This window comes from Cydia strobilella, chromosome 12 (genome assembly GCF_947568885.1).
Source record: "Cydia strobilella chromosome 12, ilCydStro3.1, whole genome shotgun sequence".
Taxonomy (NCBI): domain Eukaryota; kingdom Metazoa; phylum Arthropoda; class Insecta; order Lepidoptera; family Tortricidae; genus Cydia; species Cydia strobilella.
In genome coordinates this window covers 13400756-13428346 of record NC_086052.1, presented here as the reverse complement: position 1 = coordinate 13428346, position 27591 = coordinate 13400756, and the positions used below count along the sequence as shown (strand labels likewise).

The 27591-nt window shown below is 38.0% G+C and overlaps 2 protein-coding genes and 1 non-coding gene across 6 annotated transcripts in view; all 3 read left to right on the top strand.

Annotated features, from left to right (window-relative positions):
* Positions 1-27591, top strand: part of LOC134746188 (inositol hexakisphosphate kinase 1) — a 356169-nt gene that overhangs the window by 19448 nt on the left and 309130 nt on the right. For 2 of the 4 annotated variants that reach the window (XR_010128220.1, XM_063680511.1), the window contains exon 1: positions 22931-23300. The exons of 1 other annotated variant lie outside the window; for it this stretch is intronic. The gene's annotated coding sequence lies outside the window, so the exon portion shown is untranslated. Of the gene's footprint in view, positions 1-20731; positions 20794-22930; positions 23301-27591 lie in introns of those variants that run through there. One more of the 4 variants, XM_063680513.1, reaches the window with a different exon arrangement.
* LOC134746200 (essential MCU regulator, mitochondrial) overlaps positions 1-27591 on the top strand; it is a 158494-nt gene that overhangs the window by 62523 nt on the left and 68380 nt on the right. The window lies entirely within an intron of this gene.
* Positions 6671-6743, top strand: Trnat-ggu (transfer RNA threonine (anticodon GGU)). Its single transcript has one exon. It is a non-coding gene; the product is annotated as a tRNA-Thr (tRNA).

Below are 27591 nucleotides of genomic sequence, written 5' to 3'. Positions count from 1 at the left end.
TGGTTCTTAGGCACGAACGGAACCGAAAGTCTTACAAGTCTTTGGGTACGGAACCCTAAAAAGTAATGAACAGTGAATACATTTTTCACCTTACGCCCATGTGACGGTAGCGAAACGGCCAAACCACATAATTTTGACTAAGGTGTAGAGTTTGTGAAGTTAGGGCTTGTAGAGTTCTAAGCTTGGCTCTACATAAGATCTGATAACTTTTTTACAGTGCCTTATGGTTTCGTCTTGGCAACATTTTACATGAAAATGTAAATTGATGGGATTTCACATCTTTTGCAAGTTGCCTATGTCAATCTTCCATCCCCTATTTTAAAGGATGGCGGGTTATTAACTAAAAATCTTGAAATATGTATTTTATTATTTATAAATTGTATATATCACAATTTGCGGTAGTCTCATACAAACTTTCATCCCTATCATACTTTAAGGGGTTGGGGGGTAAAAGATAGTAGATTAGGTAGATTTTTTTTTGTTTTTTGTGTACTAATACTAGCTTACATACCAATTTTCAGCTCACTAGGACTGTTCCCTATAATTTTGATGATCATCAGTGATTTTAAGATATCAATCAAATCTAAAGAATAAGAGCTATGCAATCGAAACTTTTTATGTTTAATTAGTCCACTATCGACATCATATCCAGAGAATTTAGTTTATCTGGTATAATTCAACCCCAAGTTATGAGTATTCAAAAAAACGAAGCGCTTCGAGAAAAGGTAGGTAGTGCCCTGGCGCTTCTTTTGCTTCGTCTTGGCGGGGGCACTGCCAAGAATGCCAAGATACATATTTCGATTTAGTCATGTTATAATGTACATATGCACTTAACACACTCGATCCGTTATGCAAGGGATGATTATGGTTTTTTTAAATTCCAGTTGATTTATTAACAATCATTTGTTTCTCAATCATTGCACAGTTACTCACACACACACACAAGTACATACAATATGGGTTTATATGGGTATAATCAACTGTTATCTTATGATTCTATTTATTTTTTTCTTTTTGTTTATTGAAAGATTTGAAACTTGTTATTCAATTCTACCTATTGAAAAGTTTTGTTACAAATGCTGTGTTTATTTAATGTGTTGTTATGTTTTCTTAGATATTAGTGCCATCTAGTTTTCCTAGGACTCATTTCGGGACATCAAGCTGTGTGAGGACCATTTATCGCAATATCCAATGTACCATTAAATACTAATCTACTTATATACTTTTTGTGCTAATAAATATTTCTTATTCTTATATTGATAATCAATGTTATAGGTATGTATATCAATAACATTACTGAGATCACTAACGCTTGAGCGTGGGCGAAGCTTTGGGCTTGTATTTATTTTAATAAAGGTTTTGTCTGATGTTCAACTTGCGTGTCACTGTAGGCGTGATGTCACCGACGCTTTTTCATTAACTATGCATTGTTTAATAAAATAATAAATATAGTTAATTGGTGTAGGTATCGGCTCCAGAGTTGAGGTCACACAACAACATAGATTATTGTCATGACTACGATTGATGGCAGCGGGATTTTGAAATTAGTCGATAGCAAGTTCAACCGCCTACTGAAAGATTAATAAAAATGTTTCCTAAAAAGCTTAAATTTCGAGCACTTAAATCACATTCGTTCACTCACTTTTTTTGCAATTAGTTTGTGTATGTGTAATTGTGTAATCAATAATCATTAACCGAGCTCTAGGTATACTTACGAAGTTAAAATTAACTATGCACAGTTTTTTTGTAATGGAACAGCATTATTAACGAAAATCGGTACGTGAAGGAAGGTTGATGGTGTATAGTAGATAAACACGAAACCGTTTGACGCAATCGATAAAGTTTACTTAACTGATAACCGGTGATGTCCTGTTGCGTGGCGTGATAGCTGATTGATGTTATTCGTTACTGTAGTGATAACTTTGATTATCTACTTGTTTTTAAATAAGCTGAATTTAAACCGGTTTTGTTATCATAGTTTCTATTATTAAATGTGTTATTCTGGCTGAGCTCTTCGGTACACGAATTATTGCTGCAACACAAACACAATTTTGGATATTTGGTACATTATACTCGTACATATTTTTGTGACAAATCAGGTTGATTGATGAGCGTCTCTCACTTCGGGAAATTTGCATAAGCCCAGTTTTTCCAATTCTTATTAAAAATATACCCTAAAAATATGCCTGACAAACGTTTAAAAACTCTAAAATTGGCTTATAATTTTATGTGGACGATTTTTGAAAGTAGGAACCACGTACCTAAATTAGATCGTTTGGTGCTAAAAAGTATAAATAGCTCATTATATTACTTTTTAGTAAGTGTTAAAATTTACTTATTACCTTACTTATTTTACTAATTTGGTAACAGAGCATAAACGAACGCTGGTGAATCCCCAATCTGAAATCAATATTATTGTAACTCATGTATATAGTTACTGTTCGTGTCGTCCGTGAACCAGCCTTGTTCCTAAAGCGGTTAGGTATTTGACCACGTCGCGTGTGTAGGTTAAATTAATATTAGCCTATATAAGTAATATTTGCTGCTTAGGTTAGGTCCCTTAGCGATGCTTCTTCGGCCTTATTTGAGTAGGTAAGGTACGTAATAATTAAATATTGACACTGTCATTATAAGCCAAGCAATAAGAAGGTATAGAGGGAAATGCTAGGAACACAATTTTTAACTTCGTAGCTTTGTTTGGACTAGTTAGGAGATGAACATATCAAAAGTCCCTGGCCGTAACCCTGGTGCTGGGGTGGAGAGGGGGGTTTGAAGGTTCCTTTTTTGCGGTTTTTCGATTATATCTCGGAAACTATGCGTCTGAGCGACTTGGCCACTTATACAAAATGAAAAGAAATTTAATTTGTAACAAGTTTTATTCAGTCAAGTTTTTAGATATCTTGTATAGTTTTTGAGATATCCGCTCTTGAAAGTTTATTTAGGGCTCTCATTTTTATCTTGATTATCTACATCAGTAAAGCTGCTAGGCCGGGTTTGGTAATGTTTTCGTATAAATCGGGGGTGCTGATTTCATTTATGGTATCAACATTGACACCTTTCCGAAGTAAAAACATATAAACTTTAAACAAATAACTTTTTTTAAACTCCTCGTCACGCTTAAACCGCTGAACCGATTTCGTTGAAATTTGGTATAGAGATGGTTTGAGTCCCGGGACAGTCAAGAGGAGTTTTATAAAAAATCATTTTTTTAAAATTTTGTTTTTACTTAGGAATGGTGTCAATGTTGATACCATAAATGAATTCAGCATCCCAAACCCGGCCTAGCAGCTTTACTGATGTAGATAATCAAGATAAAAATTAGAGCCCTAAATATACCTTCAAAAGCGGATATCTCAAAAACTATACAAGATATCGAAAAACTTGACTGAATAAAACTTGTAACAAATTAAATCTCTTTTCATTTCGTATGAGTGGTCAAGTCGCTCAGACGCATAGTTTCCGAGATATAATCGAAAAACCGAAAAATGGAACCTTCAAACCCCCCTCTCCCCCCAGCACCAGGGTTATGGCCGGGGACTTTTGATATGTTCACCTCCTAACTAGTCCAAACAAAGCTACGAAGTCAAAAATTGTGTTCCAAGTATTTCCCTCTATACCTTTTTTTGAGCGTTTATTTCCTGGCCTATTAATTTATACGCAGTTCGTGTGAGCGTTGTAGAGAATTTAAAAAAAGTCGTAATCAGTAAACATTTGCGTGTTGCATTGTTTGTAGATTGGTTGAGACATGTATAAAGTACATACTTACAGATTGTTCGGTCTCGGGTTTTAACAGTATGGATATGACGAGCGCGATGACCGGTGTTGCCGGTTTTTACATATAAAATTATCATACATAAACTAACATGCGTATACGTTTATAGAATGATATACCGCTATGTGCGTAGTCATTTCTTGTTCGTCTCGTTAAGTCTGTTTCTAGGGCTCGAAGGGAGGCAGGCTGCGAGAGCCAACTTGGCACAACTCCAAAGTAACGGCATCGATAATTTGCCGCAGAATTCTATTTAAATTTCTTGCAACCGTTTAATATGTCTCTGTCTTGCTTCGGAGCCCAGGCACTCAGCATTTTCTCTTTTACTTCGCACGATCTTAGACTTAGCGGAACCTACGTAGTTTGGATACATACACAAACGTGTGTTTTCTACGTCACATAACTTGCCGGCTTTCGTAAAACGTGACTACTAGCGAAGGCTACACTCTACCAAAATAACGTGCAGCCGTAAATGGCTTATGAATCTTATGATATATATGACGTCGGCAATAAACTTACAAGTGGTTGTGGTTTGTTATGATTTCTCTTTATCTACGTATTTACCGGAATAGAATTAGGTGACGCATTGGCTTAAGGGCCTCTCAAGGATACACTTGAAATACATGACTGTGGAAGCAGAAATATATTTTAGAAGGAACAGTAGGTATAGCCTGTCAAACAACATTGTCTGTAGAAAAAGGCACGAAATTCGATTTTTTTAAATTTGCCTCTTTTTTTACTGACGGAAATGGCCTCACAGACTACATATAATTAGCTTATGGTTGCACCATACCTATTATTTGTTAACGTAATAACGTCCGCTATTTTTTTTATGGGAAGTTTCATTGTTTACTATCGTCAAGTGTGGTTGGTGCAATGGCTCCATAGAAGATTTTGTTTACAACGATTGGTGCAATAAACTTTATTAATGTTTTAATTTGAAACGCCTTCAACCCCTTGGTATATTATCTGCAATGTAAATCTGACCCCTATTATGTAGTTACTTCTCTGTATTCTTTTCAGTCTGGGTAGACAAGTCTTGGCGAGAGTGGGCAACCCTATAGGGAATATACTCGTCGGGGTCGTTACGTGAGGATTACGTATTCTTACGCACGGAGCTTCTAGGTCGGACCTAGATTCGTGGGCGACCTCAATACTCAATAATATTGTTAACCTGATTCCTTGCTTGTCTCTAATGTATCTCTACATTATAGTAAAAATATTATAATAATAATAATAAATTCATTTATTTCAGATACATGATCCATAATTACAACTATTTACACAAACAACAATCATCAATAAAATTAGAAAAAAAAAGAAAACATTAAAATTCAAATCAATAAAAACTAAAATTAACACTAATATCATAAAACTAACGATTCAGTTAGACGCCCTGTGCAGCTTATCCCAGTGAAGCTGGAAAGGGCCGTCTAGGCGCTCTGCCACCGTCTGAAGGAGGCTATTCGGGCTGCCGCGCAGGCGCCTCACCAAGGACGCAACGCGCTTGCGCATTATAGCATGAAAGCCATCTGTACGTCTCTCGCAAAACATCCCCGATGCACTGCAATGGCGCGGCAGCCCCAACAGCATCCTAAAGCTATTATTATATTGGACGCGTAGGGCGCTCAGAGCCCGTTGTGTGTAGTTGATCCATAGGCTGCAGGTGTAAAATGATTGAGAAAACGTCTTAAAAAGGGTAACCTTAGCTTCTTTAGTACACCTTGCAAACCTATATTATAAGAGCAGGATTTGCTTTTGTGGAAATATTTTAGGACATAAATATGGTTAATTTTGTATCAAGCAGAAACGTCTGCGAACGATGCTATTAAGCTTAGAAATAAATTAAAAGGAATGATTCACTGTCTTGGGTGGGACTTGAACCCACGGCCACTGGATCACTAGTACAGTGCTCTACCATCTGAACCACTAAGAACGTACCCAATGCAGCGAATATTTCCACCACCAGAAGTGTAGATGGCGCTATAGCCTCCCTAATGGCTAATATGGTGGAAATATTCGCTGCATTGGGTACAGGGACCGGCCCGCTATCCCTTATCCGGGTTTTATAAGGGTATTGCATAAGGCTTAACTCACCATACCCTTTGCCAGACGAAACCCTTCATTTTGCTTTTAAAAACCCTTATATTTATGTACACACATTTGTGTAATCGGTAGCCCAAATACCCTTACAAAACCCTTATCATCCGCTCACCAACACCTTGCATATTGCTTGTTCAGCGGTGAGGTGGAATGGCTGGTTCAGTAAGGCGAGGAAGGAAAGCCCGTCTTGTGGTCACAATTTATTATATTTAAGGCACAATATTTTAAGCACCTGTAAGGTGAATGTGAAGTATAGATACAACTGTTATATCGTTTACATGGCAACAGAAAAAAGTAAAATAACAGATTGCAAAGCACTGTAGGAGTTAATACATAGTATTACGAGTATGTTCTGTTGGACTTGCCAACATGGCTTATAAGGGTTAGCCTTATAAAGGGCTTCCCTTTTAGCATGTAAGCGTGCTAATTTAAGTCGTCTACCTTGTTCATAAAGCACACATTATTTCGAATCCGAGCGGTCGTCGGCGGCGACGGCGGCGTTCTTTGACTAGGCACGTATTTTCTTTCCTTTTCATACACTAGCGTAGATATATACTAATCCTGTCTCTTTCACGCAAAGGGAAACCTTTATAAAAAGCGCTTAAAGATAAGGGTAACCCTTATTAAGGGCTAGCCTTATTTTTGGTTAGCTTTTCGATAAGGGTTAGTCAAAGGTAGGGGTATGAATGGGCTTGCAGATCAAAAGAGAAAGTCTTTCAATGTGTTAGCCGTGTTTAAGGGACGCCCATTGAAAGGGTTTTATTGCGGAAAGGGTTGTCCGGTCCCTGATTGGGTACAGTCTTGGTGGCTCAGATGGTAGAGCACTGTATTGGTGATCCAGTGGTCGTGGGTTTAAGTTCCACCCAAGACAGTGAATTTTTTCACTTTTAATTTATTTCTAAGCTTAATAAATATGGTTGTTTCATTGTTTGTACTACTTACTTCCTACTACTACTGTAGGTACTTATTTTACCCATATTTAATTGTGGGGCCGATCCACTAAATATTCCTTTTATTCATAACAAAGTTTTTTTAAATACATTTACTACCAGCGACCCGCTAGGCGGGTTCTCTATTCGTATCTGCTTTTCGCTACAGACCGGAAAATACGCGTTATTCTAAGCTATAAGCGTAGCGCGTAGGCTGCGTAGCTCGCGCTAACAGTGAATAGTTGAATACGAGTTTGATATTTTGGATTTATTATGGTTTTGCCTTTTTCGAAGAATGAACTCGTTCCAGTAACATCATCATCATAACTTAAGAGCTTTGCTCTTGTCGGTGGAGTAATTGCCAATCCTTTCTTTCCTGAGCCAGTCTTTTCCAGTAAACAGACCTAAAATTATGATTCAGCAGTGCCCTTACACTCCACGTTTGTTTGAATAAACGCTTAATTAGTCCACGTGTGCGCCATTGCAGTATTTGCAGTTCTGCAAATATTGCATTGTGATACACTTACAACATTATTGTATAATATTCTGCAGGTATACCTACGAAATTCGTCTTAATAATTATCCACTATGCAAGTTATTGTGATAATACGTTCCTAAGAATTGCAGTTAGCAACTGTTTACGTTTGCGGGTGTTGTAATATGATATGTGTCATATTTACACGCAAGCGTTACTAATGTTACTATGTTGCTACCAGTCAACGAATTAAAAAATATCACTAAATATATCTGCATGCGTCACGCAGGTCACGCTTGAGACTCGTATATCAAGAGAAGTATCTAATTTATAGGATTATTTGAGACTGGTAATCGTAAAAGTGCAGTATTTCCGTCATAACGCTTGCGTTATATCTTTTATAACGGCGACCTGGCGTCCGATACAGCTATTTTTTACATTTCGTTGGACGCACTCCAAGTAGGTATCTATCGTTCGCGACATCGACACATGCCAAAAGAAAGTCAAAGTTCGATGGCATGCTGCGGGAACGAATCTAATTGGTGCATTTGCGACGCTTATGCGATACTTCATTCTACCGCGCTAAGCATGTTCGCCATACGTGCATTTGAAAAGTTGTTCAATTAAGTGACTTCTTACATGAGAACAAGGTGTACAATTGAATGATCTTTTCAGACGTATATACGCCGGAAATGCTCAGCGCTGCAACATTTTGTCCATCATTCCCAATCACCAACCACACCAGCCATTATACGTAATAAAAGCTTATTTATCGTGATATAAACATCCCACTATAAATCGACCAATTTGATTTACTGTTTAAAATTTGTAAAACTGAAAAGAACATATCAGAATGAGTTGAAGCTTCATTGGACTTCAGATTTATTAGAGTGTATTTGGTGTATGATCCGTTTCTTCGTTGAATGCATTGCTAAAAAGTACGCGCGGGAAAATCTTTTTGGGAACATTTTAAATCAAGAAAGAAGCAGAGAATTTCAGTTGAGATAATTTACAGTAGTTTCACTGGTTTATTATGAAATCGTAATGCTTATTATGTTGTTATGATAAGAAGTTTTGGAAACCTAGCGCAAGTACCATGTTTAATGTTGCTAGTGTCAGCATAATATTATTGAAACAAGATTCAGAGCTGAAGTTTCTGTAAATAGCGTATATCATTGGTTATGTCTAAAGCAAGATCAATTCAACGGAATGTATGTTTGTAATGTAACTATGTAACGCTAAGTGCTCCATGTTTTAGTTACGAAGACCTTCAGGTTTATGTTGCCGAGAAATAATGTTTACACGCGCAGTGCGTTTTAAAATAACCTTAAATACAAAACACGCGTTAGGTACACAGAAATAGTTTAGGCAAATCGGTGAATGAGGCAGTTCGCAACAAGTTCGCAACTCGTAAAAGAGGAAGCCTTGTCACTTGTGCAGTCATCTGGAACAGCGTAACAGTTATGTGTCAAGGAAAACTGTTGACTTCGCTAGCAGCATTAAGTAAGCTATATAGTGTATGCGGAAGAGGAGAGGTCAGGTCGCCTCCGCCGGCTCCATTTAGCCAGACTTCCGAAAAAGGAGGTTCAAATGGGGTGTTAATTCTTTTTTCGGGTCACATAGGCTACATTTTTCAGGTTTTTAACTCCATTTCAAGTTTTCAACTTGTTGCTTATCGATATACCTAATCTAATTTACCAAGCTGTAAAAAAACGGAATAGCTTATCCTCTGTTTTTTTGAATTATCCAGTTTTATCTAGTTTTTCACGCGATAAAGCTTAATTGATGTTTCAAACATCACGCGCCCGATCGCAGATCGCTCATGTTTGTTGGTAGTGTGGATCCGAAGATTCGTAGGAGGAATATCTAAGTAGGTATTCAATAACTTTGCCCTCTTGCATATATCTGGATTAATCCAGTAACTCACATTAGTCAATTTATTGGGCGCAGTGTAGAGGTGATTTAAAAATTACTCCACAGGGTCCTGCAATGACATCAACAGGATTTTTTACAAGTCCATTATTTAGCACGTGAATGATGATTTTTCTTTCAATAATTTATATGATAACTTAATCAGTTAATAATTACAACTATCTCCGTGCGGTCAGAATTGAAGTATAAAATACTCATAAGCTTCTTTATTTTCTTATGAATTTCTAATTTCTAATGCATCAAGTTTGTATGCGCAAGTTCTCGTACTGAACCCTAAGTGTTACATTTCATTCGATAACGTGACGAGCGTACGCAAACGCGTACGTCACGTCGCGCTATCGAATGAAATTTACACCAGGGCATAGCGAAATAAGTAGGCATAGAGTGTGAGCATAAAAACTAATTTATAATAAGATATAAGCTTAATAAGTATTAAGTTTTAGCAAGCTTTAAACTTATCAGCAATACGTTTTACCATACCTCCCATATACATATATACATACATACATATAATCACGTCTATTTCCCGGAGGGGTAGGCAGAGACCATGGATTTCCACTTGCTACGATCCTGACATACCTCTTTCGCTTCCTTCACTTTCATAACATTCCTCATACACGCTCGCCGGTTTAGGGTGCTCTTGACTTGGCCTTTCTTCAGGATTTCCCCGATTTGATCAGAGAAAGTCCGCCGAGGTCTGCCCCTTCCAACTCCCGTTTCTACCTCTCCATTATACACTCTCTTTGTTAGCCTTCTTTCACTCATTCTTTCCACGTGTCCAAACCATCTCAACAACCTCCCATACAACATAATAATATTAATTAAGAAAACTGGTGTATGGAGTGAGCACTCTATGCTTACTTATTTCGCTATGACTGGGGGTATTGTATGTTTATTTATAATAATATTTGCGTGTAAAGCAAGAGATACCTAACACAATAAGTAAATACCAAACACTGGTAATCTCCCTTATGTAAATAACTACGTTTTTATGTTAATATTATCATGTCTAGACGAATATTCCATTTTTCACACAGCCGAAATTGTTACAGCACTGAATGACTGCGAAAGTCTTTCAGTGCTGCGTAAGTGGCCCGTACACATTAGTTATTGACGAAAACATCTTACGGCGGCAAGGTCGCGAGGTGCCCGAACCCAAACCTCGCTCCCCACAGTCTAAGAGCGTTATCGTCTCCGGATTGAGGGTTCTCACGACCTTAAGGTCAAATTACAGTGGTCTTGCCCGTCAGCAAATCGGAAGGCCGAGGGCACCAGGGCTTTTTTATCTCATAGCTTAACGAGCGCATTGCTAACCCCCCAGCATAAAATGACCTGCAGCTCCGTATCAGCATCATGCTATGCGTAACCGGATACTGGCTGGCCGGGGTGGCGCGTGGCAAGTCGCCGAAATCACACCTCAGGGTGGAGTGACGTCATCGTCTGCGTGACGCCAGCCCACCCCCTACGCACCCCAGTACGGGGCCAAGGCTTACCCGCATAGATAACTCATTCGATACTGAAACCTTGACAATCAAGTGACTTTATTCATAAATAAAAGTGAAAGTGAATTGAATGTGTAAAAAAGCGACGTGAGCTCTTTACAAAACAGGCGATACATATTTTTGTTTTAATTTTGATCACGTATGTATGTATCATCAACACCTGTTCGCCCCTTTGAGGGAAAACAAGCATCGATCGTGACGACCGTCGACGCGAATATCGGGTCATTTTCGGATTAATTTTGGTTGGCAGCGTTACAGAAACTTCCTAATTTTTAGTACGTAGCTTGTAGCAATGTAAAAAAAAGGTAAAACCGGCCAAGTGCGAGTCGGATTCGCGCACGAAGGGTTCCGTGCCATTACGCAAAAAACGGCAAAAAAATCCCGTTTGTTGTATGGGAGCCCCACTTAAATATTTATTTTATTCTGTTTTTGTTGTTATAGCGGCAACAGAAATACATCATCTGTAAAAAATTCATCTATCACGGTTCATGAGACATACGGACAGACAGATAGACAGGCAGGCAGACAGACAGCGGAGTCTTAGTAATAAGGTCCCGTTTTTACACTTTGGGTACGGAACCCTAAAAAAATCATGATTATAGTACCTCAGGCTTAACGTAACTAGACTAGACCTTGTAGCAGAGAGATATCCTTACCGGGAACACAGAAAGTATGATGAATGATGAGCGCTATATTTGGCGAATATGGATCTTTTATCTTAACTGTGGTCGCCGTGCAACAGCATTTCCTAAATATTATCTCAGCGCACGGAAAAAACCGTTATTTGTATTTATTTGAAGGACACAAGTTGCTCCCGTATATGGTATGGTCTTGGAATAAATTTATGAGAACCGAGGATACGCCATTTGCGGCGAAAATATCGGGTAATTTGGTTCACATCCAACAGAGGAATTTTAGTAATATGTATAGTGATACATACAGTAGCGGAAAAACATCTACGAGTATCATATTGCAATTTTTTTGCAGACATTCATTCGAAAATTCGTGAAATTGAGACTTTATATCATGATCATGTAAACAATGAAAAAGATGAAGTTCAATCTTGTCGAAGAGCGATGGTGGACCGTCTAAATTTAACACTTAAGACAGTGTCCTATTGGGGCGACGCTAACCTGGTCAAATTCAACGCAACCAAAACGCAGGCGTGTCTGTTCTCTGCGAAACGGAGTCCTTTCGGCCTGACTTTCCGGGATGTATCCGTACCGATATCCAACCATCTTCAGCTACTTGGCGCGAGTATCTCGTCTAACCTGAGCTTTGGGGCGTATATTGAATCTCGGGCCAAATCTGCAACTAGACGATTGAGCGTCCTCTCTAAGGTCAAGCGGTACTTCACACCGGGGCAGCTTCTTCAGCTTTACGTAGCTCAAGTCCGGTCGTGTATGGAGTACTGCAGCCACCTTTGGGATGTATGCGCCAAATATCAGTTAGCCGCCTTAGATTCCATAGACAAACGCGCTAGGAAGCTTATTGGAGATGCGGGATTAGTAGAGGCTAGACTACAGAGCCTTGAACACCGTAGAAAGGTAGCTTGTTTATCGGTGTTCTACAGGATACATTTCGGGGAGTGTGCGATGGGATTACATAATTTAATCCCCCCATCTCCATTCTGCCACCGTGGGACTAGACGCGGACTTGCGTTTCACCCTTACGTCGTTACTCTGCCACTGATTCGTACTAAGCGCTATGCATCCAGCTTTATTATGCGAACGGCTAAGGAGTGGAATTCACTTCCTGCAAATATATTCCCAGTCCACTATAACTTGGATCTTTTTAAATCGAGAGTGAATAGACATCTTTTAGGTAAGCATGATCCATCCTAGACTGCATCGGCACTTACCATCAGGTGAGATTGCGGTCAAATGCTTGCCTTTTTGTAATAAAAAAATAAATAAAAAAACAATGATTGTATCATTATCACGACAACAGAAATACATCTGTGAAAATTCTATCACGGTTCATGGGATATAAAGATAAAAAGAAAAAAAAAATGTTTTCATTGCACAGAACAAATACAATTGTAGTACATAGTAAGTACATATCACAAGTTACTGAAAAGAGTTGGTGCAACTGACTTGACATTCGGAGGTTCCAGGAGTCCCCGCACTAGGCTAGGCCTGTATCGCGGGAGACCAGATGTACATTTACACAGAATTTTTACAATTGAGGACAAAAGTGAGATTCAGGTTTATATACCTGGATTAAGAATTTTTACGATTGAGGACAAAAATGAGATTCAGGTTTATATACCTGTATTAAGATAAATACAATTTCTGTTATTAGTTATTACATTATTGCTATTAAATTTGTTTCTAGGTTCAACTTTAGTTTCAATTATATTCCAATGATATTTAGTCTAATCTAGTTAGTTTTATATCTATTACGTTATGTGTTACACAATTTTATAAAGTTACGGTATTTTTATATAGACTGGTCTTAGTAATAGGGGCCCGTTTTTACCGTTTGGGTACGGAACCATAATAAGTTACTCGAAGGGCAGGACCCCGGGTATATCGTATCGTAACATGACCTTGGAGCTTTATCGGGAGCCAGGGAACGCAATGCGGCACTCCGGGATTAACCTCGAGTCTGGCCGACGCGACGTTACGATCAACATCCAAGTATTTGTATATAAAGTAAATATATGAATAAAACCTTTAGAAGCTCAGACATTCTGAGATGATACTTTACGCTGCTACAATGTGTTTGCCAAAACGCCATTATTTTAATTGAGTACGTTCATGGCAATATTTATACTTACAAAATTCAAAATAAATGGCCCATATTTCTAAAAACGCAAAAAAAATAGATTTTTTTTATATTTGAGGACAATCCACACAAATTAATGTAATAAGAATAAGAATGTCCAGATTCTTCTACTATTATCCTAAAAGTCCTGCAGCTTCCAAATATATTATAGAAGGCATCCTAAAAAATGTTGTTGTTCTGAAAAAAGTATTTTCTCCTGCATTCTCCGGCATGACGCCGTGGTAGTTGGTACAAAAGAACCTACTATTCAGTTTAATGGCAAATAAAACTTAACATCTGAAGCAGGTTTAAACAAATTAATTTATGGGCAATTATTCTTGACTTCAATTCTGAAATAAGAAATATTTGGAATGCCTGACCCGACCGAAATAGCCAATGAAAAGTTCAGTAAACTGACCAAAATAACACCTTTTTGTGCCTAAGTAAATCAATAATTGAATCAGAACGGTGAAATTGATGAATTGAGAGAGGGACTTGTTTACTTTTACATAAATTTCCGTCGGATTTTCAATAAGCCGGCGTCTGTCGAGGAAATTGCTGACGATTTGCGAACCATCTCTCTTGTTAAATAAAAAATGTTTTACGTTTTATAAACAGTTGTTTATTTGAATTGAAACGGTATAAATATATTCTGTTGAGCCTGGGCGTGATTAGTTTACTTTTATGCCAATTTGCGTCGTATCCGTGATACTCCGTTATTAGTCCGTGATAATTAGTAATAAAAAGGCTAGTAGAGTAGAGCCCCGGGACGGGCCAGGAATTTAGAATTAATGCGTGGGTAGTAGCGTAGGGGTGAGCGCGGCCGTGGGCGGGCGGGTGGCTCGGCGAGCCGTGGGCGCCTCTGGCGGCATCCCTCGTAATTTAACCCTTGATAAAGTTAGATAGCGAAATTTATGCACCAAATAAAACATCGGCTACCTGCAGTCCTGCATTGTGTAAAGTGTACCTAAACGCTGTCTGCCTTGTAAAAAAAATTAAGTAGGTACATAATTTGATTTACCCTCCCCTACCAACGTTACATTGGTAGGGGCGTAACGGTAATCAAATTTTTGTTTAATCTTAATGCCAGACAAATGAATGGTGACAATGACAACTAGAACGGTAGTCTTTATTTTGTGTACCTACACTAACCTAACACTACACTGTGTACTTGTCAACCCAAAGTATTAAAGAGCAGGGTGCGCCGGCTGCCCTGGCAGAAAATTAAGCTTTGTAAACACTACGGGCGTCAAATAACCCCTCAGCTGTGGAAAAGCCCGACAGGTTCTGGTATATATAATTATGACATATAAAAAATTCAACTGCCCCCTGGGCCCGTTCACAGCTGAGGGGTTAACTAATAATATCTCAGATAGCGTTTCTTAATTATTCCGTCCTAGGTACGTAACTTATTCTACAAAAAACTTGAATAATTGTCTCCCTAAACCCGTCATGAAATCTTCATAAAACTTAAATGAGTGCTTAGCGCGTGGGACGGAATACGCTAAGCACTCGCTGAAATATTCAGGTCTCTCGGGTAAGTGGCGCTTTCAAACTTGCTTTAACACTGTTTACTCAACAAGGGATGCGACATGAAGGTCACGTAGTACAGTCAGCTGCAGAGAGAGGTGATCCCCCCCTTCAGACAATCAGTATATGCAGGGGTGTCACCTCTCTCTGCAGCTGACTGTACCTATCCGGGGTCCTGTATATTTTTATAACTCACGGAAAATTTTAACTGCGGCGTCGTCTTATGTAACTTTCCAGTGTTGATCCTTTTGTGTTATTATTTGGCACTTTTGACAGTAATGTCAGTCTGACAAAAATATTTCAAAACTAGTTTTTTCTTTCTTTTTTAATAGTTGTACAGCATAACAGTATGAAATATACAAAGTCACTGCACAACTACGAACAAATTAAAAACAAAAACAGGTAAACTAATAATATTATTATACAATAAGCAATCGCGCTGGTGGCCTAGCGGTAAGAGCGTGCGACTTTCAATCCGGAGGTCGCGGGTTCAAACCCCGGCTCGTACCAATGAGATTTTCGGAACTTATGTACGAAATATCATTTGATATTTACCAGACGCTTTTTGGTGAAGGAAAACATCGTGAGGAAACCGGACTGATCCTAACAAGGCCTAGTTCCCCCTCTGGGTTGAAAGGTCAGATGGCAGTCGCTTTCGTAAAAACTAGTGCCTACGTCGATTCTTAGGATTAGTTGTCAAGCGGACCCCAGGCTCCCAGGAGCCGTGGTAAAATGCCGGGATAACGCGAGGAAGAAGAAGAAGATTATTATACAATAAGCACATTCAAACTGTTGAAGGACGTGCATCCATCTTCTCACAGAACCTCAACAATTCCTCTCGCACTTCGCTCCACCTGCCAGCAAATAAATCACACTCGAGCGCTGATGCTAAGAGCGCATTCAGGAGGGGTAAAGGGCGAACAAGTGGAGATTTTCTGCGAGACACGGTTCGCGATATCGGGCCTACAAGTAGACCACGGTCCCGAGGCCGGAAGTTGACTCTGGTCGGCGTAGGGACAAAAAGACGCAGTAATTGCGCCACCAGTTCGGCACAATCCGATTCACCTCGCAAGACGCAACAGGCTGTCGTAAGGAGCTTAAAATTTCGTCTTACCTCCAAAGAGTTCAAGCCTAAAGAACCCAGCAAGTATTTGGTTGGGTATAAAAACGGGTAATACCTGAATATTTTTTTATATAAGAACCGGAGAAATACTTTTTGTACCCTCTCCAAAAGCAAGACGTAGGATACCTCGTGAGGATTCCAAACGATGGCAGCTGACTCGAGCTTGCTTCTGACTAGAGATGTGTATAGAAGCTTTATAGTACCCGAGTCCTGGAAATCTCTCCCGTTCCTAATAACAAACCCTAAGGGGCCGTAGTCGATTATGGAGCAAAAATTTAAAATTGATAGATTTAGTCGTTGAAATTATACACGTTTTGTTACGTAATATCTAAATAACAAGTATTAGTTTCTATTAGCACGTCTTCTCATCTTGCCTTTTAATAATCAGGTCGCGAGCGTGCGTCACCGGTAATATATGAAGAGAAGGGGCAGTTTTTAAAAATTCATCAAAAATTTATGGTGGTAAATTATACAAATTGATGTATAAGAATAGTTTCAGCAAATGTTAATGTTAAGTATCAAAATTATGTTGAAATTAAGTCGATTTTCAGAGAAATTGTCACTTGTTTTGAAGTAATTTCTGGAGAAAATTGATTTCGTCTGACTTTCATTTACACTACTTCAAAGTCATAATAATAAAAATGTAGTCTGATAAACGTCAAGTACAGGATATGTGTAATACAAAATTACCATGTTTAGCCGTCCAAACTTTACGAAATTTACAAATAAGAGCGACAAAATCAGTGCTTTACGCGCGTTTACCTAAACGTCCATCAGAAAAGCCAACATTACTAAATTAGTGAGTCTGTTTTCGAAAAATTGATCTGATAAAAGGTAAGATAAGAAGACGTGCTAATAGAAACCAGTACTTGTTATTTCAATTAGGTAACAAAAGGTGTACAATTTCACCGACTAAATCTATCAATTTTACATTTTTGCGACTAAAATCGACACCTTAACCTCTTATAACAATCACGAGCTAACGATATCACATGTTCATGGAAGTTGAGGTGGGTGTCAAGAATGATGCCAAGATCCCGAATAGTATTGACCCGGGATAATGGTTCCGATCCTAGATGATATTCGTAGTATAGTGGACGACGGGCCCTACTGAAAGTCATGACGGCACACTTAGAGGCATTAAAGGACAATTTATTTTGGCGACTCCATTGGTGCACTTTATCCACGTCCTCCTGGAGAGATACACAGTCAGATACTTCTTGCACACCGTAAATAACTTTGAGGTCATCAGCATAGAGCAAGTATCTGGCAGATTTAAGAACTGATGCAAGATCTGGGTTCAGAAAACAGGGCTATGGTCGGACACTTTAAGAGGCACAGCTATTTCGAGCGGAGGATGGTACGCACCCCTATGAGGTACCAGACCCCCGCCGTTGTTGTTGTACTTGCAGGGACTGCATACTATTCCTAAATTCGATCAAGGCTAGATATTATTAAATAAATAATTAACTTTTTAAGCTTTTACCGTTATACCTTAAGCCTTAGTTTGTAGTTAGTAGTTTCTTACTAAACGATAGTTTTTAATTGTAACAGCTCTAATATATTGTAATTGGTTCCCCGCGATACAGGCATTGCCTAGTGCGGGAGACCCCTGGTATGTCTGTAACCCTTAGCTGAAATAAATAATCTTTATTGTTATTCTTATGCGCAAAAAATTAATAAACCAATTTAAGTAATTGTTTAAACTGTCTAGACGACTTTCTTTTTTTTTATTGAAAGTTTTGAACCTTTAACATAAATATTTATATACCCAAGTAGTATCAAGTATCAATATCGCTTAACCCGACAGTACTTCACTGTAGGTAATACGACCACACGCTGACTTTGAAGAGCAGAGCTCGTAAAGCAATTGTTAAACAATAGAACAACATTATGGTTCTCTTTGTGCAGTTTAAAGTGGAATCCCGCCATGGTATATGAGATGGAGTATATACACCTAACCATTTTCTGTTGTTGGCGATGTTTTGCCTTTAGTGTTGTTAGGTTTTGACACCATTGGCCATAAAAGTAAAAAGTGTGTGACCTTAGTCTTGAATTTTCGACCAATCCAAAGGTCACAAGACTCTTTATGTATTTATAAATTATAATTTAGGTATATTACCTGTATTTTTATTAAAAACTAAAGCGTTGACGTCGACTATCTACTTTGAAAATGCGGCGACTGAATTATTGCCCCCCGTTTAAAATTACTCCCACACGTACATAAGTCCTGTAAAAACATACAAATCAACAGCAAGGCATTTCTGAAAACAATTTATAAACCCCGGTTAATGACCGCATTATTCGCTAAATATATTTACGTTCAAGGATCTGGAGCTCCAATGCTTGTTATATAGGTATTGTTATTAAAGAGATTTACAGAGAAAGCGCTTTATATTGAAACAAGGGAGCGCTCAGTTCTTACTTAGCTTAGAATATTTTTATTAATTATCGTGTCACCTTTTCTAACAATGAGTTCACGTGGTCGGGGACACTTTAATTAGTGATTCAAGAGATCTCTGGCAAATCGCCAGCTGGAGAGATTCGCTTCAGGGTTCGGCTTTTGTCAACGGCCTCAATTATTTTAATGGAAGTCAAGCGTTTAGTTAACGCTGATACCTTTTATCAATGTTACAAATACCTAACAACTTGCTATTACTTCATTGCTTTCTTGCGGTATTCGTGCGTTTCACTGCGTTTTCTTACTAACTTAAAACTTTCTTTCCCTTCAGAGATTTGAGTACACATTGTAAGTTGAGTTATCTATCATGCTTCCATTTTATGCCCAACATATCAAAATTAAATCAAATATAATGTAAATGTAAATTATGAGCCTACTTACACTCTGCTTCCTCAACGAAATAAAACAATTTTGTACACTTTATGGTTCTTTACAAATATACAAATTATAGGTACATATCAATAACCGAAAAAAGAAAAAAAACTTGTTCTGCGGCGTGTCCAAACGTAATCGATCAAAATAACAACAATATATTATAGCAAAATACGCTGAAAATGCCATTAGGTAGTTATTTCATGTGTTTCTGATAAGGGCACAGCACGGCGCGCACGCCATTCTATATTTGGTGCTTAGCCGATAAGGTGAAGGTTAATTGTATCATTATTGTTATTAGGATTTCAGTTGGTATCAACGTCCGCTATGACTGACTGCATTCTGATCTTTAAAACTTGACTAGAACTTGAACTTTTGATATTTTTCACTGTCATCGTAATATCGATGTATGTTAATTTCCGAAGAGGAGTTTGTATGTTGATGTTGAATTAAAAATCATAAATGTTTTGATAACTTAAATATTATTATGGGTAGTTATTATTATCAACTTTAGTTAAATTGTAAATGATCACTATAATCCCATCAAAAATATAAATGTGAAATGAGAGCCATGCATGAGCATGAGATGCCAAACAAAACCTGCGTCTTTCTTACAACAATCATCTTCAAAAAGTACATTCGAGGATTAATTTATCCTCACACAAAAGCCAAAATATACGTTGATTGATCGTTTAATCGAAACTATTCGATGCAATACCACGTACTCGTAAATAAATAAGAGGATTACTTTAAACAAATATTTGTACAACTGTGGTTTGATTTATAATGGAAATTTTCTTAATCCACCCTGTTATCGTAGGTTGTTGTAGATAACTGGTAATCTAAGCAAAGAGTCGTGTTGACGTAGTGAGAGAAATATTAGCCAGGTTATTCTTGGAAATAATATACGGTTGCGCCAATATTAGCTCTACGAGGCGTAGGCCTAATTTAAACTGCAAATATTTATTCCCATTCGTCGAGGAAAAATAATGTTTAAATAAGGAAAAATATAGGTTCCAGACTAGGATGTTGTGAAAGTAGAAATGCTGTGAATTCTTTCCTTTTTTTGTAATGCAATAAGATTTGTGATTAACAAACAAATAAATGCCAAATAAATAAATATTATGAGACAATTTTACAGAAATCGACCTAGTCCCACAGTTAGATCCATAATGCTTGTGTTTGTGGGTTGTGGGTATTAGACGATGCTACTATTTTCTGTGTATAATAGATACATATAGGTACACAGAAAATATCCACAACTTTGTGATAAACACACAAATAAAAACCGATTTTGCTTGTATAACCAGCCTTAAAGTTTATTATTTATTATTTTTGTATGTGGGTAGTTTTGCACATTGTAGTTTTTCCTCAGTTACCCGTTGACCACGAACGCTGTAAAGGGTTCGAAACGTCGGGAGGTATAATAAATTCTATATACGCGATATAATCCGATTTCATTTCATAGTTTTATTATATGGGAAAAATACTGGTGAATCTCAGAGCAATGTACTCGTAACAAAAACAATGTAAGTATTATTTCGTTACAGAAGCTGTGTCTTTTTCACTGAGCACAAATTCGTCGCATATTGATAAACCATTAGTTGCTCGCCTGTTACTTATTGCTATCACTTTTATCATTATCACCAATCAATACTCGGAGGTAGTTTCAAGCCTGCACGGTGTACACAAAGCGTAATCTTATCTGTTAAGTAAGGCTGCAGCGGAGCGGAGCTTGATGTCATTCTGTAATATGTTGGTCTCAGGTGCGCCCTTGTTCGTGGCTCCGGTCAGCCTTGGCTTCGCATCGATCCCGAGCTTCGACAAGGTGAGAACAAAAACAACACTTTCGCCGCCCGCCTTGTAGGATATTTTTTGGCTCATTGAAGTTTTGGTAGATTGTAGCTGTGTTAATTTATTTTACGTACATACCTACTACAACAAGAATTTTGTCCACGATTCGTTTGTTTTCATCACACTTGCTCGAAAGAGATCTTTTATTTCATTGCGGCGCACTAAAGGACAAAGGCCCGCGGGAGTTACTGATTGTAAAAAAAGCTTTAAAAAAATATGCCACTAATTCATACGAACTAAGTAGGTATAAATGAGTTTTAGTTTTAAAATACTGAATCTAATCACTCTTGGATTAATTATATTATAAATAAAACAATTTATTATTGTTCCACACAGTGCGCTCGAAACACCGCTCCGCCATGACTTTACTGACTCTCACTAGTGTTGCCAACGCATCTGATTGATTGATTTATTCATGAACACCACACTGACGTTTATAATTTAATACCTATAAATTTGTGTTTAAATTTTTTTAATTTGATTAATTTAATAACCGCTTAAAATATCTTTACACAATTTTCAATCGAGGCTGGAGGCCGGATGTGGTGCCTTCGATGCCTAACCTGTCGAATATTTGAAATGTCACCATTATTTAGCTTAAAATTTAGTTTTTTCTTCGCAAGTATAATGAAAAAAATTGTGTGTAAGAATATTGCAAACTTGTTTCCAATGTTTCTCTTACCTCCCTCATTGTACAATGTACTTATGAATAAGTAAATATGAATCGGAAATCTCAGAATCTACCGATAATCTACCATTGCAGAAAATTGAACAGTATCTAAATTCCCTTCAAGGCACTTCAAATATTTGGGTTCTCGTAACAGGAGTTTGCTAGGAAGAGGAAGCTGAAGGCAGTAGGAAGAGTTTGTTCATTGCTCGGTGTGAAATAACGAACGATATACTGCGTTTCTTGTGTTTTGCCGTATTTATGCCGACACCTTGGCCATCCCATCGCCATCCAGCCGCGCCATTAGCCATCCGATACCACTACTCTCTCTACACGCTGGCCCATCTTAGTGGGCCAGTAAGATGGCTTGATGGCCCATCGTGTAGAGGAGCCATGAGAAACTGTGGAAGTGGTATTATAAACGTCATATTTCTATAGTAACACTTCCACACTATCACTGTGTAAAGTCTATGCAGAGTTAGCTTGGTCCAACTCTACCATAATAATATATTATATTAAATCACATTTACATTTAATAATAACATTTAAATATATTATATTATAGGTTATAGGTGATTGGACCATCTGTAACAACATCCGATTATTCCAGAAGTCCGGATTTTACCAGAAGCACCAGATAATGCTTGTTAAATATCTAAAGCAAATAATCGTTGTCATTGTCGAAATGTCGACAACAACGCCTGACGTCAGCGCCATTATTTTGTCTACCAATATCAGCGTTTAACCAATTTCACGCTTCAATTGGTTTGACTGTTCCAGTCTTCGCTGGTTGACATTTGTTTTTCTCAGATTGGAGGTCTTGCGTCAGAGCTGGATACTGCATCTCTAAACATGAAATTAAGGTTGTTAAGTTGTTTTCCACTGATTTCATAACAAGGAAGAGGCGAACCAACAAAATGTTATTATTTCAATAAGATATATGCACCCTCAGTGATGTGTCAAGTAAGAAATATTTCTGAAGCACATTTAAGACCTTTCAAGGAATTTGGCCTGAAAATCAAAGTTTTACGAGGTGTATGTAGTGCTTGACTCAGAAAAATTATCTTAATACTTTATTACAATAGTAATTTTTGTTTGTTTTGTTGTTATTGAATCTTGACAACCTTTGTGGTATTTTTTCGACAAACAATGAGTTTCATTGTTTCTGAGGCCGAAACGATGTATTGTAATTGTGCTAAAACATCCTTGGAACTTTTGAAGCTCAGTGATGTGTTCAATATCATTGGTCGAGTTTAGGGGTCACTTGAGCAGGGTTCATTCACTGGATGGAACAGGTATCGGGAGCGGGTGAGGTAGGTCCCAGGACAGAACAATGCGTGCCCCGCGGGACTCGCGAGAGTGGGCCTTGTGTGCGGCGCTCACAGGCGCAGCGCGCAGCGCCGTCCGACGGGACGGGCTACGCCGCCGGCACACACGCCCGCGCGCGCAACATTGATTTACTCGCTGGTCGCGCGATCGAGAGAGCTCAGTCACTAGTGCGCAACGCCAACAGATACAAGTGTTTCAGCGCTCCAGAGTGCAACTTTTATTTTGCGTTCATTTAGTTCTGCTTCAAACAACAAAAACCTGTTATGAATTGCCCGTGTTATCTTCTGTGAATATTACTAAAGATCTACGTGTTTTAATTATAAGTTCAGTGTGTTACGCTTGTGGTCTACCTACTTCGGTTCCTGTGTGTTGAGTAATTCTGTGTCAGTTGTAGTGACTGTGATTGAAGAATCTGAAGACTTCATCGTTAACGTGTTCCCATTTAGGATTTCACCACGAGCGGGCTTAAGGAAGTGTATAGTCAAGTAAGTAGGATACAGACCAATAATCTCTTCTCGAATTCTCAGTTGACAGTGATCCAACTGTTATTTGAAAGCCTTGACTTCTTTCACAGCTTGGTGCAGGCGATTTTGATTAACATAATGTTTAATAACGATATTTAAATATTGTGAAACAGTGGTCATCATTGGTGCCAGAATTCTCCCGACGTGTTGACTTGACGTTTGGTTATTTCATTCATTGTGCCGCCGCCGCGTAGAGCCGCCTGTGCCCGCCGAGACCACGTCATCTCTACTGAGTACTGACTGCTGATCGCAGAGTGGCTCCCGTCCCGACGTTGTAGAATCGCTTATCTCGCTCATGCCTTTATCCCCGCGTCAATCGAATTATTGTGTTGTCAAAACTTTTACGTACTTATTTCACTGTTTATATTTGTTTAACATTGTTTATTTGGAAGGAGCACCCATTACTGCGTTGACCTCGGCAGTAACACCTCCATTCAATCAATAGTAATCGACTGAATGGAGGAGGACAGGTGTTGGGATGTCGACTTCAGTGTCACTTTTTTTATTTAAATTTTTTTTTCTTCTATTTGCATCTATTACGAGATTATCACTACAGCTACACCTTATAAAACAAAGTCGTATATGTATGTTTGCGATAAACTTGAAAACTACCAAACGGATTTTCATGCGATTTTCACCTATCAATAGAGTGATTCTTGAGGAAGGTTAGTTATTATTTCATAAATAGGTATTACCTTGAAATAAAACTATGAAAACGGATTATATCGCGTATATTGAATTTATAATACATCCCGACGTTTCGAACTCTTTACAGCGTTCGTGGTCAACGGGTGACCCGTTGTATTCAATATACGCGATATAATCCGTTTTCATAGTTTTATTTCATGAGTAACTATCGCGGTAACCGAAGACAATATTAGGTATTACCTTATTTATTCATTATTAGTAATTTAATGATGCAGAAGAGTTATCGTCTGATAGGTAGGTATATTCAAACCATTGATGTTTATTATTGATGTTATGGTATCATAACATTTGGATTCGTTTTGCGTCATAATTTCGCGTGAAACTACTTCGGAGATACAAAAAATTTAACTATTGTGACGTAGGTACGTAATTATAATTATTGACAATACAATTAACATTATCTTGTTACACGAAGTTAGCTATAAGATAATATACTCATATATTAGGCATACTAATTTACCCAGGCACCTATCACCCGGGACCAAAATATAATTTCAGCAAAGAGATAAATTTCCTAATGTTTGCTTCCTTAACTAAGTTTTTTAAGTATCAATAAACCGATAACAATTAAAAGCCTGAGAGAAACTTTTTGAAGTTTCTCACATAGGTCCCTGAAATTTGGCACAAAGATCTATTTTGAACTTTTTAATAGCATTAATACTTAAGAGACTCCAAATTTACCACAATTTGCCTTCGTTTGGATGAGATGACTGACGGTTAACTGATGAAATACAGCTTGATATTCTGAATGCACTCCAAACTGGATTGGTCGAAAGTGTTAAGGTCGTAACGCATCGTATTATTGTAAACGGTTGCTAACCGAAGCGTTATGTTGCATAGTGAAAGTGCGTTTGGTTGCAAGCCCCGATACGTTGCCTAACGAATCAAAAAGGCATTAAAAGTGTATAAGACCTATACATTTTACTGTCTTTTACTTGAACTGGTGTTATTGCCGCTGCCACGCCACCGGCAATGCATGTCGCAAGCACTTGCTTCTAGAAAGCTTTGGAATTTTCCATTGTAAATTGGTCTGCCTTAAATTGAATCCTGTAAACCGTATCTATGCAATGTTATTGGTTGTTTGTATGCGTATTATTTGTTGTTAAATTTATTCCGATGCAAAGTTGCATTACAATCAATTGTTTTCAGTCCAGTCTACATCAAGTATAATAGCTTACTAATATACTCGTAGTCTACATGGTCTAGATTCAGTGGTATATTTAACGCTCGCATAAATAGAATATGTACTCTATATGTCTATTTCAGATAAAGCAACGCATTGTCTTTATTTTTATTTTATTAATATCATATATATATTATCACTTACTTATAAATCAGTTTTCCGCCTGCCTATGTTGTATTACATTTTTCTGTACTTGTACTACTTTGTGTGGTAAACAAAGATACTTACATTTCTAGTAGCCACATGCATGAAGTGCCGGTTGAATTTTTTGTAACCATCAATCAATTTATTAATAGTGTGGTATGGTAATTACTGTTAGCTTCCATATTGCAGTTGGCGTGAGTTGTTGCACTGCGTCTTGAATTGCTTGCAGCGTCACATGATCATATCTACCTCCTCAAAATAAGCGTCTGATGACTAAACGCACGTGTAATAAGAGTATATTTAATTCTGTGACCGTACGATTTTACTATCATTATAGATTTTGGTGAACAGATTGCAAAAAATCTAAACGAGACGTAACATAGGCGCTTACATGAACATCTTAGACAAACGGCTCTAATTATGATTCGCAATCGGGTTACGTAATCTTTTGTTCGCCAATAGACTGTCTTGTTTTTTATTTAGCTGGTGTCAGGTGAAGCTCAAGGTAAATGAAATGCCTACTTAGTTCGATGCACATTGCCGGGTGTGAGTCGTCGCTCGCTCTACAACTGAATCACCTTCTTGACAGTTACTCCTGATAAATTATTAGACTTCAGCACTTTAGCCTTGATTTTAAATAAGATGTTAATGTTACACAAAGGTTATTGTCTTAGCCTTATTCGACATGACCCTGGGTGCCCTTGGAAATGTTTATGAATGAAAATGGTGAATCAACGTTTTGGCTCTAGTCTAATTTCATTGAGGACTTTCCTATCGTATCATACTCGTGTTCGCCTTTAATATGTAATGATGTTTTCACACATAAAGTCAATAAAGCGGATTGACAAATGATAAATGGATTCGCGATTTTAACGTTTATTTTATACGCATGTTCGATAGCGAAGGTGGACTGTATTAGCGAGAAAAGGGGCGAAAGATGAAGTGAAATTTAGGGCCGGTTGAGCAAGAAAGTTGGGATCAGTTGGAATAAAATTAGGAAGTTAAACTAAAGTGTGTAATAAGTGTAGGCGAAGTTACTTTAGATCCGGAAACTATGGGAACCAAATCGTTGGTCACCGCTCAAGCCCGTTGGCGGTGATTCTGGCTTTCTGTCGCAAGCTAGAGTAAGCGTAAAACTAAAATCGTTACCTGCAGTCGCCCAACTTAGACCTTAGATTTCCACTCCACGGGTGAGTTCGACGTACTCCGGTACACAACTGTAACTAAAGGTAGCAGTGCTTTGAATAATGTGCGAGAATAAACGAGAGTAACGAAAGGGGATGTGAACTGGTAGTAGGTTTCTGACACATTAAGCTCTGTCAACTGTATGACAGAGCGAGTTTATTTTTTAAATATTTGAATTTTAACTGTGACAAGGTGTTGCCACAGTGAACGCAAAGAATAGTAGTAGTAGTAGTAGTAGTAGTAAATCACTTTATTGTACAAAACAAAAATTGTTAACATGAAATTCATATAAATTTAGGTACAAAGGCGAGCTTATCCCTATAAGGGATCTCTTCCAGCTAACCTAAGAGTAAATGAGTGGAAAATTCGAATTAGATAGATAGACAAACTTACAGAACGTACAATAATATTTAAAAAGGAAAACTGCAATATTAACGTCTACGAATAACTAAACTACATCAATAGCATTATACAATAAAATAAATATGTACTAGCATACATAAATAAGAATACCCTAAAATACGAACGACATATTGAACAACGCATCATTTTAGCTTGACCAAGAGTTATTTTCTCAAAAGCAAAAATAACAGATTTATAAATGTCTGGCGCCACCATCATGTGACAGCGGAGTATACGAGCATTTTTACGTAAATCATAGTTATTGCATGTTTGAAACGATCCCGGATGCGATACGGTATATGGGTTGTGATTGGGAATAAATTCTTGTTTAATGGGCAGCGACAGTTGGCAGGCGGTAGTGGGGAGAAGTGATGTAATTAGAAGAGCCTAGAGACTTGGAACCGTCTATGGTTGGCTAGCCGTAAGACGGTGCAGATAGCGAGTGGCACGCACAGCACGCACTGCATCCGACCCACTGACCCACTTGATATTAACCCACATTGGACTAACTAATCCGCTCCCTCGCTGGGGTGTCCAGCTAGCTTTATTGTGATATTCCGCATTCTATAGGTATAGGTACTACAATTAACCTTCCCGCCATACGTTGCCTGACTTTTCCAACTTGATTGC